This window comes from Oenanthe melanoleuca, chromosome 2 (genome assembly GCF_029582105.1).
Source record: "Oenanthe melanoleuca isolate GR-GAL-2019-014 chromosome 2, OMel1.0, whole genome shotgun sequence".
In the NCBI taxonomy this organism is placed as follows: Eukaryota; Metazoa; Chordata; class Aves; order Passeriformes; family Muscicapidae; genus Oenanthe; species Oenanthe melanoleuca.
The window spans coordinates 114,874,438-114,888,664 of record NC_079335.1 but is presented as its reverse complement, the minus strand read 5'-3'; the positions used below and the strand labels follow the sequence as shown (position 1 = coordinate 114,888,664).

Below are 14,227 nucleotides of genomic sequence, written 5' to 3'. Positions count from 1 at the left end.
TTTACTTCAGTCTCCCTCTCTGCTTTTCTGCTGTAGAGAGCTGCTTGTTTTTGAAATGTGTCCTGTTATTTGAAGCAGCAGATGTATTTATGGCTCATTTTGTGATGATGTCTAAAGGCCAGATTTGAACAGGGATTCTGCTGCTGTACAAGACTTGGGGTAAGGTGGCTCCTTTCCCAAGAAAGTTCAGAGAGGAAGTCTTTGTCTTATAACAATGGAATAGCATTTGGAAGAGTTAGAAATATAACTCAATGTCTGAAAATTGATTACTGTCCTTTAATTGCAAACCATTCTTTATAATTCCAAACTGTGTCACTGGATTGCCTTTTTTCTAGCTGGACCCATGAAACCCTGAAAAAAAATTGGAAAAACCATAAAATTTATTTTGGATAAAGTGCAAAGAGGGAAGTAAACAGTGATTCATATATTGTGAAAAATCCAGTGAAACTGTAAGGGATCAAAAGCATTGTAGTGAGCATGAGCGGGATGTAGTACACTGATCATATGTGTAAAAATAAAGAACAAATAACAATAAGCAGATATGGTAGAGAAATCTATGTCTATATATGCTGGTAAATGTATGTGAGCATATTCAGAAAAAAAGGTTGCATTTCAATGAACTTTTTTATCTACATTAGGATATAGTCATTGGAAACACATCCATTTCAGAATGTGATTGTGCAGCTCTGGTGTTTGGTCAGGTGTGCCATCTTTTACTTTGCTATAGGTAAATATTCAGCCTTCTGTTCTAAAATAAAGTTATATTGCCAATATTTAAGGATGAAGGAATTCGACTTAAAATGAATTTGAATCAAAAAGTGACATAGTTTCTATTTTGGGATCTTTGTAGGTGTTTAGGTTAGCTTTTAAAGAAATTTTCAATAATTGTTTGGGGTTTTTTCCACCAGGCTGGACACTTCTTTCAGTGATTGGCAGAGTCTTTGTTTGTCCAGTGTACAGTTTGATGAATAGACTTCTGTAATTCCATAGGTGCTTTTTATCTTTACTGCTTTAGCAGTGCATGCAAATTCTGTCATAGGAGAGTGCATCTGTTGACCTGGACATGCAAAGATCAAGTGCCCTTTCAGTGTCAAGAGTCCTGGACTGTAAGGGTAATGAGAGTGGAAGGCTCTGGTTAGCATTATATGGGTAATGAATAAAATTATTATAATTGGTAAAAGGTAAATAGAATATATTGCAGTCACTGGTACTGAGCTTACCAAAAGAATGTGAGAACCATCTGCAGTTTAACACCATGACCACTGAGACTTCTGAGCTCACAATGCTTCTATATAACCCTGGACAGCCCTTTGGCTGAATACATCATTCTCACCCTACTGAAATCAATGGAGCAGTTGTAAGTTTTATAAATCAAAGTTTGGCAATCTCTGATATAGAATTTTTTATTGAGTTGAAACATCACAGAGGTCTCAGCTGTAGGCTGAGACATTAAGCATTCATTTTTTACCTCTTAGGAGATGTTTTTTCAGTACTAACTATGCTACTTTATTCCCACCTAAATTCACTTTCTGATAGATGTTAAGCTAATACATATTTTGTGGCATTTTTTAAGTAAACCATGCAAGGATTTGTTACCTGTTGTCCAGAAGACAATAAATACAGTAGCTGAGATGCAGAATAAATAGCCCAGGAATATAGTGCACCAGTCTAGGATATGCAAAAAATAACATTTGTGTAGAACAGCAGGAGCAGTCAGGGCTCAGCTCTGAAATCCTTGTTGGAACTGGTACAAAAAGACGCTTGTGCTTTGAAGGACATTTCAACTTAAAGTTGAAACTGTTTTAAGAGAAATCATAAGAGCTGCAAAGCCTTTCTTCAGAGATGGTATCAAACCCTTTTGGCATCTACTCAGTCATTTCTCTGGTTGTTATAAAAACACTGAAGCATTTTCAAGTGAGTGTTTTGAGAATAGCATTTGTACAAGGCTCTTCTGCTGTATTAAAATTGCCTGCAATGCGTTTCTTGGGGACGTGTGATTTGCAGCTAATGATCATGAAGGGCCACCTCATGTTAATAACCTTCCAGTACTTTTGTGCACAGCCACTGGGGTGGTTGATGGAAGCTCACATTTCACGTCTCCTCCTGTCCAAGGGTTGTGTCATCGTAAATTGCCTGCGGCAGAACTTGGCATTCTCCTGAATTTCGCTGTCTAATGGCACCAACCAGGGGCCTCGTGCACCTCATCAGATATACATGACTGCTCTCAAATCTGGCCTCCTCATTCCACCAGGGACTGAGTCTTGGACCCTAATGAGTGAGAAGCTGGGAGGAAACGTGGTTCTTCTAGGCAATAAATTAGGTTCAGAAAAGAAGCGTTTATCAGCTGAAAATGTTTACCATTTGGGGACTCTGGACCACTCTTTGCAGAGCAGCAGTGTGAGTAAATTGGCTGGCACCAGATGAAATGATGCACTGAAATCAAACTGCTGAGCAATAGGCTGTAGGCATGTCTTTGAAAATACAATGAAGTCAGCTGCTGTTCTCTGGTGCACCTTAAGCAGGGAAGGATATGCCCAGGGTGAGCTGCAGTTTGCTTTGCAATAACTCACTCTTCAGTAGAGATAGGTTATTATAAAACCTTGATCCAAAATAATTCTATTATTTATGTGACGTGTCACTTCTATAAAAATGTAACATAAATGTATTGAGGTTGTTTTTGCTTGTGCTTTCAGAAGAAACTAAATCTCCACCATTTTTCTTAACATTTATAAGCAAACCTCTCTCATGTAATAATAAATCAGCTTATCCTAAGTTATTGCTAGCTTATTTATGTGATGCTCTGTACTGTTTAACTTTTTTTTTTTTTTGCCAACATCTTCTTCTGTTTTCTAGTTAACTTTTCATTGCATTCAGACAAAACTACTCTCTTAACTAGGGGAGGATACTGTGGCTGCTACTTATAGCTGACATGGATAGCACTCCTGTTACCCTATTCCTTTTCCATCTCTTTTCCTTTTATCTGTTGGATGCTTGCCACACACTATAATCACAAGCCACTTTTAGGTCAGGCACTGCTGTGTTTTATTTTTAAACTGTACTTGTTAGCAGTGGGATGTAACACTGAACCTGATTTTGGGTTCCAAATGCTGCCATAATGGGAATATTTAATGATAATAAAATGCTTTACTTCTCTTTCATTTAGAGCTCCACCTAATCTGACTAAGCAATCAGCAGTTAGTAGGCAGATCTAAATGAAATATTATTGCTCTATAAAGCTGTTTAAATTTGAATGATCTTTTATTTAAGATGCATAAGCGTTTTTGCAACATTTGTGCTGTTAAGCAAAGTATATGCTATAAAAGAAGCATTTATTGCTTGCTTGTAAAAATAAAATACAATATTGGTAAGTTAGCTGGGAGCTTGTAGATATCCTAAAAAGATGACAAGGTAAGATGAGCAGCAGAGCTAAGCCAAAATTGCTCTGGAGGTCTTTCTGAATAGCTGCTGTCAGTTTTATGTTCTCCGAGCACAATAATGGGCACTCCCAGGAGGTGGGAGCCTCATGGGATAATTATTCTTCTGAGGTTTAAACTGGTTTTGCTGTGCCTTTTCCACAGATTGCTAAGACTGCCTTGCAATTATTCTACTCCTCTTTCAGTAGATTTTTCTAATGTAGAAATTAATAGAATTAAATTTGTATACATGCAATGTACTTGCATTACCTAGCCTATTAATGAATTTCAAGCAATATTGAATGCTATCAGATGGCAATAGTAAGTGGTCTGGTTAGCTTTTATCTTGCAAATTGGATTTAAGTCTCACTGCCCTTGCCTCTTGAGATGTGCTTCTTTTTAATATTCAAGTCTATTCTCCTGTCATAAGCAGGCATATTTACTCTCTCAGATTGGTATGCCTAACTATCCTTGAAAATAATAAGACCAAGAAGTAAAAGTTTAAAATAAATGCATATTTACAACTGTTGAATATTTTTATAGTTCTAGTGCACAAGGCTGATGCTCCCTTGTGAGCATCAAATAATGTTTATGAAATTAAGCAAAAACCTGGCAAAACCTCAGCTTCCTTTGGGATGAGTTGTTGGGCAGCACATTGGCTCAGTTATTAGTTACAACTGATGTTGCCAATAAACTCACAAACAACCAGCAACCTTATTCTCTGTGCTCTCAAGCAAATCTGTATTTTGGGAGGTTTTGCTACTAGAATGATCTGACAAGCTCTGACAGGTTTTCCTGTATGATATAACGAACATAGAGGAAAAGCAGGAAAAACTATTTTGAAGAAGATAAACATGTATTGGTGTATTTCCAAGATGAAATACCCATCTGGTATGTTGTACCCTCTGGTGGTGTTGGACATGAGTGAATTAGCTCATCTCTTCACCCAGCTTTTGTGTCTCTGAGAGCAGAACTGCAGAGCTGTGGTTGCTACTAGGACGTGCAGTTCTTGCTCATCACCAGCCCTTCCCCTTAGCTCAAAAAAATGGCATCATTTTGCTTTGGACATTTGCCAGATCTTTCCAGAGGAAAGGCATGAATTTGTTTTGCTCTCCCCCCTGTGCTCCAGAGAAACATTAGTCAGTTTTGAGTCTCTGAGCATGTAGACACACGTTTGTCCTTCGGGAGTAATGAAATGCTTGAACGTGAACCTTGCTTGGATGAAGATCAGTATGTTATCTGAAGAACAAAGCTCTCCTTGGTTTCATGACTGGGTAGAAATTGATGGAAAGCATCTTTTTTGTTTCCATAGATATGGATCTGCCAGAGTACTGGTGCCTCCATGTGAGCCCTGGGAGCTTGGGCACAAGGACAAAACAGCTTCTGTAATTCTGCCTTGCATTTGGCCAGGTTTCATTGTCAAGGCTGTGGTTGTGCTATGGCATTTAAAGAATTCTGACTCATTTGCTGTTTAAAGGGCAGACAGAGCTGGGTCATATAGATCAGCTGCTGATTTTGGCCCACAGGGGAAAAAATAAGGATATTTGATGTCTAAACTTTACCATTCAGTGTATAAATCACAGTAGAAAGTGTACTTGCTTAATGGTATTGTATTGAATATTGTTTATTATTTAGCTACTGGAAGCTTACAGCAAATACATTTGCAAAACTTTTGATGACTATTGCTTCTTTTCCCTGAGCCTTAGCAATGAAATATATTAAATACTGTTGTGCCAAAACCATAACCTTATTCATAATTAATTGTCCTCACACAAAGTGTTTCAGGGGGATGAGTTAGAGGGTTTGTTCAAAATTGTGGCAATTGGGTGTATCTTTAAAAATAACAGGATAGAAGAGGGTATTTTTTTCCTTACTGACTGATTTTATGATCGAAGATATGATGGATGTGCTTTTAAGCACTAACTTTACCATCTTCTGAGTCTTTCTGTAAGATAAGTGGGGTGAGAAATAAATTTTATTATTTTTGCAAGGGTGAAGAACAGTTCCAGAAAAGTTACTGAGAAAAATTGTGCTTTCTCCTTCCTTTGTAATTTATTTATGTAAAAATAACCAGCCTGTCTGATTGCACAGAATCAAAATCCGTATTTATACAGGAATTACTGCTTCCACTCTATTTGATTTACTTATAGGATGTAAAGAAATTTATTGTGTTCTAAGAAACTTAAATACAGTATTCTTGCATCTTTAAAATTTACAAAGTAGGAAACTGGGGTATTATCCAGGCTACAGTTGCATCTTCCTTAGTGCTTTGTGGGTGGCTAAACTCTGCCCTCTCACTCAATGCCACTGGAGAGACTCGTGCAGTTGTCTCATGAGCACCAGTTTGGAACTGCTTTAATTTGACAATGAAAATGCTAGAGAGACATGGGACTGGCCTCATCAGACATGTCATGGTCCAAAGGTGGGTGCCTCAGTAATACCTTAATCCCAACTACTGACCTTAGATTCAGAGACTAACTTCACAAAAAATAATAATCCAGTTGATACACTTACATAAAACTGTCCCCCAAAGAATGTGATTAATAGTCATGTTTTTCTAACACGAGGAGTATATTGGTACAGTGTTGCTTCTTATCCTAGGAGTCCCATTTATTCCAAGTTTTATCCAAGAGCTGTGGGAATGATAGATATGCTTTGCAGGTGGGTGGTGGTTTTCCTGTTTTTCATGTTTTAATGTATAGACGCAAATACTGCAGCAATACTGCAGGACCTGTAAAGCAAGACAAAGTAAAATCTAATTGCTTGCTAAGCTTTTATTCTTTGGCAGATCATTATGCCTGAATGACAGTATATTTCTCACCTCTGATGTGCAAGGCTTGAAGGTGTGTTTAGGCCACAGAGTTCATTAAGGTTCCTGGGGTATTCATAGCCCCTGTGCTGAATACAACACATTTTGTGATTTTTATAAGCAGCCAGTGTAAATTCTCTGATTCCCATGGCTTTGATGAGTGAGAGGAATTACTGGATTTCCATTTCATTCTGAGTATGCAGTTTCTGTCTTTAGAAATACTTACACCTCTGTGTCCAGAGAGGGGCAAGTGCAGGGCTACGTGGAGCAGATGGGGATGGTCTCCAAAAGCCTCCAGGGTCAGCTGCAGGACTGGGACCACCTTACATCCCTGAGCAGACAAACTTCTGCCCTTGCTCAGAAAGATGATAAAATGACTCATGTCAAAAATAACAGTTACCAAAAGCAATGATTTGGACTTTGCTAAAGGTTAATGAGTTTTCAGGGAATGTGCTGGCTCCTCTTATGAGCCAGATAAACGAATATCTTGTCAATATATGAGTGAATTTCTGGAACTGGGCATGTGCTGGCAATACTTCAACATAAATGCTCTAATTGAAATACTTCATGGGGACCATTTTAATGCCATTTTTTTTTTTGCATTATTATAGTTATTTCTGTTACATGCTCTCCTACCAAGCCTGGATTGCTTTGCTGAGTCCAGGGATCATTGGCTGGAAGGTTGTGGGGGGTGAGTTTTAGGATGCAGTAAGTAAATGACTGGAAATGCATTCCCATATCCTGTACAGTGATAAAATGACTGCAGCAGAACTATGCTTAGATATGCCAACTGATTATCTGGTTTTGATTTTCAGCCAGGAACTAACTGGTCACTAGTTAGAAGCTAAAGTATATCTGTGTAAGATAGGAGGTCTGTTAATGTGATGTGATTTAACTTATGTCATCTGTTTATTCCTAAAAATATGTCCAATCTCAGACAGGCAGATGTCTTATGGTCCCATTTTAATGTCTTGATGCCTCTGGTTTTTAGATTAAAAACTTGAAAATATGAAAATAACTGTTAGATTTTTAATTACACTGGCCTTAGGGTTAAAACAGAGAATGGTAACAATCATTTGGGTGTGATTTTTAGGGATCAGATTAAATCTAATGGCAGCTAATAACTACAACAGATTTTTTGGCAATGAAGGATGCAGATATTTTTGATGATTTTTCATTGTCTACCTTTCTAGATTTTAGACACAAATGTTTATTAATCTATATAAGGAAATTCTTCATTATTGCTCTGGGGAAAAAAAACTTTTCAGAGCACAGGTTATGGAGGTTCTTAAATGCCATCCAAGGTCAATAGATTCAGTGTGATTCAGCATTAAAAAGGACCTACCTGTCTAAGATTAAGTGGTGTGATTACTCCTCTGCACTCTTAAATCTTGCATATTTCCCAGGAAATATTTAAAGCATCAGGAATATTTTTATCAGCTTACTTAGATCCCTGTCAGCTTCTTGGATTTGCACTCTGGAAGAGCTTGTTTAATTCTATTTTTTAGGCCCTGAGAAAGACTAGATGCCTAAACAGTTTGGAAACTAGAACTTTACAAATGCCCTTTTCTTTTTTACTTCTCTTATTCCTATTGAGAATTCTCATTATTCTTTCTCAATTTCCAAATTTAAAATCGTATTTTTAATGCATATAATTATCTTTAAATCTATGCAGAATACAGAAGCAGATTTTTTAATTAATGGGACATTTCTCCCATCTGATGGTCATAGCTGACTGAACACCACTCACTAGCTACAGAACACGGCTCCTTATAATTTTGTTCTACAAATTTAGCTGTGGATCTAAAAAGGTCAAACCTCCTGAGACCTGTTGGAGTATGTCCCTAATAACTTGCTTACTTCAAACACATATTTTATTTGATACTTGGTAACTCTTGTAAATTATTGAGTTTACCTATTTTCGTGATCTTTCACCTGCATTTTAGTAAAACAGACACGTTCATTAAACAAAATTAACCAGGGACTCACCACCTGTCTATCAGTGGACAGATACAGTTTTGAAATCTGAAGCAAAAACAGGAGAGAGCAATTTGGATGACCCTGATTTGTAGAACTGGCTAAATAAGCTATCTTTAGAGCAGGGGCCTCTAATAGCAAGTTTGTGGTAGGCAAAAGGAAAAGGTACAAAATAGCTGTCAATTTATATTGTGGTTATTAAAAGCTTACAGTTTCAGTGTAATTGCCATGTGAGAGAGAACTCCACCCCTTTTGTGAGCTTTTTTTGACATTTAAATTACACACTATTGCTGATTTTTAATATTTTTTTAGGAGAGAACAGCTCAGTGGGAAGCTCCCATCATCTGAATTAATACACCAATTATAAACTGTGTTGCAAGTAAACAGTTTGATCATTTCTGTACCTTATGCTGAAAGTTAAAGTGCCTCATTAAGACAAGAACTGAAGTTTCATTCCATATTTTAGCTGTCCATGTGCTTGTGATGAGAAAGTTCAGTGATAAAGCTGGCAACTGCTCACTCCTCCATGGGCAACTATTCGTTCTGAATGAAGCATTAAACAGAGTTTTTGACATGCTGAAATAATGCAATAGCTCCATTGCTAATTATGAACTGCAAGAGAGTTAATTTTGCTCTTCACAGTAGCAGTGGCTTTTTGGGAGTTAGAGTTGGGGGACTGTCAGTATGGTTATTTACAACTTTAAAAAATAAGGATATTCTTTCTTAGTGTGGTCAGATGTGCCTGTAAGGGTGGTTACCATATGTAGTAGAAGTTATCATGGTGCCCAAAGTGTATGCCTAATGAATGCCATCAAACATAGAAAAACATGCCAATTTAAAGAAGTTTGCAAAATGACTGCAAAGTGACATAGTTGTGTATGTTTATATATTACTTGTTGAGAGAGCAAAATAAATTAAGCCAGCCTTCCCCAGGACAAGATCAGCCAGTAGGGATCAGATAGGGAGAAAATCAGCTTCTGTAATTGGTATTTTTTTAATCACAGAGTGGAAACTAAAGAATGGATCTATGTTTCATGTGTCTGAAAAGAACTGATGGTGGCTAAAGAAGACCTCTTACAATTCTTTTACTTTAATCTCCATCCACCAGTGTATGCCAAGAACCACCCAGCTGGAGAACTGCTTGGCAGAAAAGGCCTTGGGGGTTCTGGTGGACCCCAGGTTCAAGATGAGCCAGCAGTGTGTCCTTCCCTTGGAGATGGCTGGTGGGGTCCTGGGCTGCAATTAGGAGCAGCATTGCCAGCAGGACAAAGGAGAGGTGATTCTAACCCTCTGCTTAGTGCTGATGAGCCACAGCTGGATTGCTGTGCCCACTGCTGGGGTCCCAGAGTGACAGAGCTGTGGAGAGATTTTACAGAGGGCTGCAAAGGCATTGCAGGGCTGGGGGATCTCTCCTGTCAGGAAGGGCTGAGTGAGCTGGGACTGTTCAGCCTGGAGAAGGCTCAGGGAAATCTTATCAAAGGGTATAAATATCCAAAGAGAGGGTGCAGAGAGAACAGAGCCAGCTCTTTTCAGTAGTGATGGGCACAAAAATGAAACACAGGAGGCTCTGTCAGGACATCAGGAAACACCACTCCACTGTGAGAGTGACCAAACCCAGCCTGCCCAGTGGGCTTGTGGTGTCTCCATCCTTGGAGATATCAGGAGCTGTCTGGACATGGATATAGGTGGCCAGGCTTTAGAAGGGGGTTTGGATCACATGGCCTCACAGGTGCCTTCTAATCCCAACCATTCTGTGGCTCAGAGACAGCCATCCACATTTCAGTAAATTGAATTGAATTCAACTATATAAATCGAATAACAAAATTCTCTCTGTATTAAAAAAAAATATTTTAAAAACCATGTCCATAGACACTGCAAATGCTGTTTATCTCTTACAGAAGCTCTTACTCAGCAGTTTTCTATTCTATATATAATTACATATATAAAAGTAAGAAAAATGTATTTAATAATATATGCTAACTTAATGCTTTGGAAACAAAGCTATAAATATGAAAGTGTGCGTGGTAAACCTGTGAAAAAAACACTTTAAAGGAAATATACAAAGGCCATTAAAACACTCATAATTATTAGTCTTGGTCCTAAAATAACAATAGAAGATTAAAAAAGTTAGTAACTAGACTTGTTCATCCGGTGAATCATTTATCTGCACACTGCCAGTAAACCAGTGGCTTCCAGACTGGCTTTTCCTCACACACAAGTGTCTTTCCTTGCACATGCAGGTCATAGTTTTAAAATTAGTTGTTACTGGAAAGGAAATCCAAAATTCAGACAATGGTGGCAGAGAATCTAGGCTGAGGCAGTTCTTCCAAGGCGAGCTGCAAAATATTTTTTATAATATTTTAGCAAAGACAGAGACAAAAAAAGAAAATCTTTACTCTTTTTTTCATAGAGACTATAAGAAATCAGCAAATAATGACAGTTCACCTTTGGTAGCTGCCCTGCTGCTAGTCTGCTTAACTCTTTACTGTCATGGGAATCACTAATACCTTTCAGCATATCCAGAACTGGGCATGGCATATAGCTACAGTATTTTTTACTGTTCTCCTTATGCCTAGAAATGCCACTTATAAGTCAGAAATTTTGAATCCTGTGGCATAATTTGTGGGCTTTCCTGTAAAACAGAGTTTATGCTTTTCAGTGCATTATCAGTCTTGTTAGTCAGAAGAATCACTGTGAGCTTAGTTTCCTATTAGATCTACTTTAGCCAAGTCAGTCACAGTGCTGGTAGCACAAACCCACACGTGTTGGCATGACATCATCATTTTCACAAAGTACAAGGAAGCAGTAAAAAGCAATTCTGTCATTCCTGTGTCTTTCTCAGCTACATCCAGGAAGGTGTCACTTTGGTACAGGGCCAGGCCCAGTGAAGAGCAAGGGTTGAAGTCCATGGATAACTTTACTTACTGTATACCTAATGAAAGATAATTTCTCAGAAATTGCTTGAGAATGGCTCTGAGTAATGCATTAACCCTTTACTACCCACTGTTGGCAGTAATACTGCATTCTGTCTTCATGTTTCTTTGAAAAAAAATCCCAGAATAATCTTATGTAGTTTTACTTTTTATCTGTCTGCTTAATACTTTGCCAACTTTTAAGTCTTCCCTTTACTGTAGTCTTTCCACTTACTCAGCTTTAAGTGCCTCATCAGCTTTAGGAAGGTGTTTTTTCCTAAGATCCTTTTCATCCTCTCAGCTCTGTGAAGAGTAAAGCAAATAAGGTGAAGAAATAACCTTTTTTTTCCCCCCTTACTCCCATTTTCCGTGTTCCAAGTATTGTTTTTAGTTTGACAATTTTCTCCAATATCTTTTTTTGTCAATTTTGTGTTATGAGAAACCTCATAGCTGTAATATTCCTCCAGAGTCAGCATTCTGCATCCCTTTTGCCCTCCTGTTTTGCATACAACTGACTTCTAGTCCTTTTTTCAGGTTTAATAAATATTCACTTTCTCAGTCAGAATGTTTCAAAGCTTTTAGTTAACAGTATTGCCTGTAATATTATTTGTGGAAGACTCTCATGCTTTTTTGCCAGTTCTAGTCTTTGCAGTAAGCACTCTAAGCTTTTCTGGTTTTGCCAAGGTAATTTATGATACAGTTTTGAGAAGACTTAAAAGAATTTTTAAAATACCTTAACTGGACATTGTGCAATTCTTTTACAGTGAGTCTTTCTTATGCTGACATTCAGAAAAGTATGTCACAAATGACCTTGGGATATTTTGTTGGGTTTTTCAGAGCTGTTACTCATCTTGTGATCTGAGTTTCTCCTTTGACAACTGCTTTCAACCTTACCTGGCACATTTTCTGAATCTAGACAAGAAGTCACTGTAGAAAGCATGAACCTTTCAAGAAAAGAGCAATAGGAAAGAACCTGAGAGTGCCTCAGTGAACCCTTTTCCCCATGCTGCCAGTCACAGTTTTGGCAGTCATTGCTGTCAAAGTTCATATGAGAGATATCATTTCATGAGGCATCAACACAGGGCATTCTTTATTTGTGCCAAGTCTGATTGATTGATTGATTGATTGATTGATTGATTGATTGATTTTTGCTAAGTGACTTGAAACTGAGGTCTGTTGTCCTTGCTGAGACCATTACCATGTGCAGAACTGAAGGCACAATCTGTGTGAGTTGAGGTGTCCTGTACTGACTGAGCCAACCACCCAAACTTGTATTGGTAACTTCTGGGAGCCAGAACTGCTGTTTAAAGTCTGGTGATGGAGAGTGGAGCACAATTTAATGAGTAAAGCTGCTGTGTAATACAGAGGAATAACAAAATACTGAACAGAAATTTCAAAAAGGGCAAATAGTAGTTATCAAATCTGCTCAGGCAGGATTTGCCTCTTTTGACCTCTGACTTAAGAGTGGTTGAAGTTCAATCTAATCTAGTCAACCAGGATGGGAGTCCTAAGACTTACCATACAAGGATGAGAGGTGTCTAAACAGGAGCCCAGCAGCCTCCTGCCACAAAGGAATAAAAGTTTCTGTCTGGGTTCCATTAGACCTTTGCCTGATCCTCACCCATGACCCTTGTCTCCAAGTCCTATTTGAACTAATTGTTCTTTATTTCCCTGCAAGTGGCTGCCATCAAATGCATGATAGCTTGACAATAAGCTCTATTAGTACTACCACTGTGGCAATTTGTTCCCTGTGATTTAGGGACATGCTTTCAGCTGAAGGGATCACAGAGGATGCAGCAGTACCTTGTCATGGTGAATGTGGAGCTGGTGACACGTGGGTTTCCTCCAAGTGTTCTGTCCTCTAGAATTATTTTAGCTGTTGAGGAATCGTTCTGTCCACGCTTTCCAGGGCTGGCAGATTCATAACTGTGACAAATCAAATGCAGTCATTGGGAGTTTTGTTTTATGGTTTAACTCCTGGATGAATCTCCATCTCGGCTGCAGTGCTTCCTCCAGCAGTCTGTCTCCAGCTAATGAAGCACTTTATGGCCACTTGTACATCAGCTTTTACTGTTGAATTTACTGTGCACTTTTTAATTAATTTGGAAGACTAAAGCAACAAATGATACTTGGTTTTTCATTGTTTCTCCCTCCAATACTTATCTGAAGTGAGAAGTATAGATAATAAGATATTTGCATTATCTCAGTATGCAGTAAGTGAAGAAGGAAATTCAGAAATTCTCTTGCAATAGCACAGAAGTAGTGGCAGAAGAATTTAATACACAATATTATGGTGTTACAATAAACTATATGTGAAGCAATAGATGTATGGGGGGGAAAAGGAGTGACATAATACTATTATAATTTGAGAAGAGAAAAAATTAGTTCTTTTATGAATAAATTTCGTTCGTCTCATGAATAGCCTCATATAATTTAAAATAAATCTTCTGCATAATGAACTTGCCAGCTAATTACTCTTGGATTGCCACAGCACAGTATAACTCTGTCAGTCTGGGAGCATTTTGAACTTTGTCAGAGTTATGAGTGGATTAGTTGAAACTGAAGCCGAATGGGTTTCCCAATCAATATATCTACAAATTGTTGCAAGGTGCTATTCCAAGCAGTAACTGTGACTGTTGCTAGATTTATCCTCTTTTGAAACAATAGAATTAAAAGTGGCAGATGGGAGTTAGTGATTAACTCTCCTAGAAAACAGAATTTTGCAGGGATGTATTTAAAGTAGTGGTGTGTATGTAAATAGACAAGGAGCATGAGCTATGCAACTGTAATTGAATTATATTAGCATAACTTAAATAGAAATTTAGTAAATAACAAACACCTTAATTAACCTGCACAGATTTGGCAAGTTAATGACATACCCATGGTAAATGAATTTAAAGTTTTTGGCAGCATGACAGTTCAGAGCCAAACCAGTAACCACTACCCCTGGTGTCACTGGTGCTGCTCCTTCTGCTCCAGCTTGGCTTCTGCTGGGATGTCTGTAGGTTACAGCAATTGGGTTTCTTGCAGAGAGCTGGAAATCTCTCTGTGGAGTGGTCACTAACACGACACCAACTCTTTGTGCCCCTTTAGTCAATAATGCTACAATAATTTAA

General features: G+C 38.1%; 1 protein-coding gene across 1 annotated transcript in view; it reads left to right on the top strand.

Annotated features, from left to right (window-relative positions):
* CHN2 (chimerin 2) overlaps window positions 1-14,227 on the top strand; it is a 155,263-nt gene that overhangs the window by 49,454 nt on the left and 91,582 nt on the right. The window lies entirely within an intron of this gene.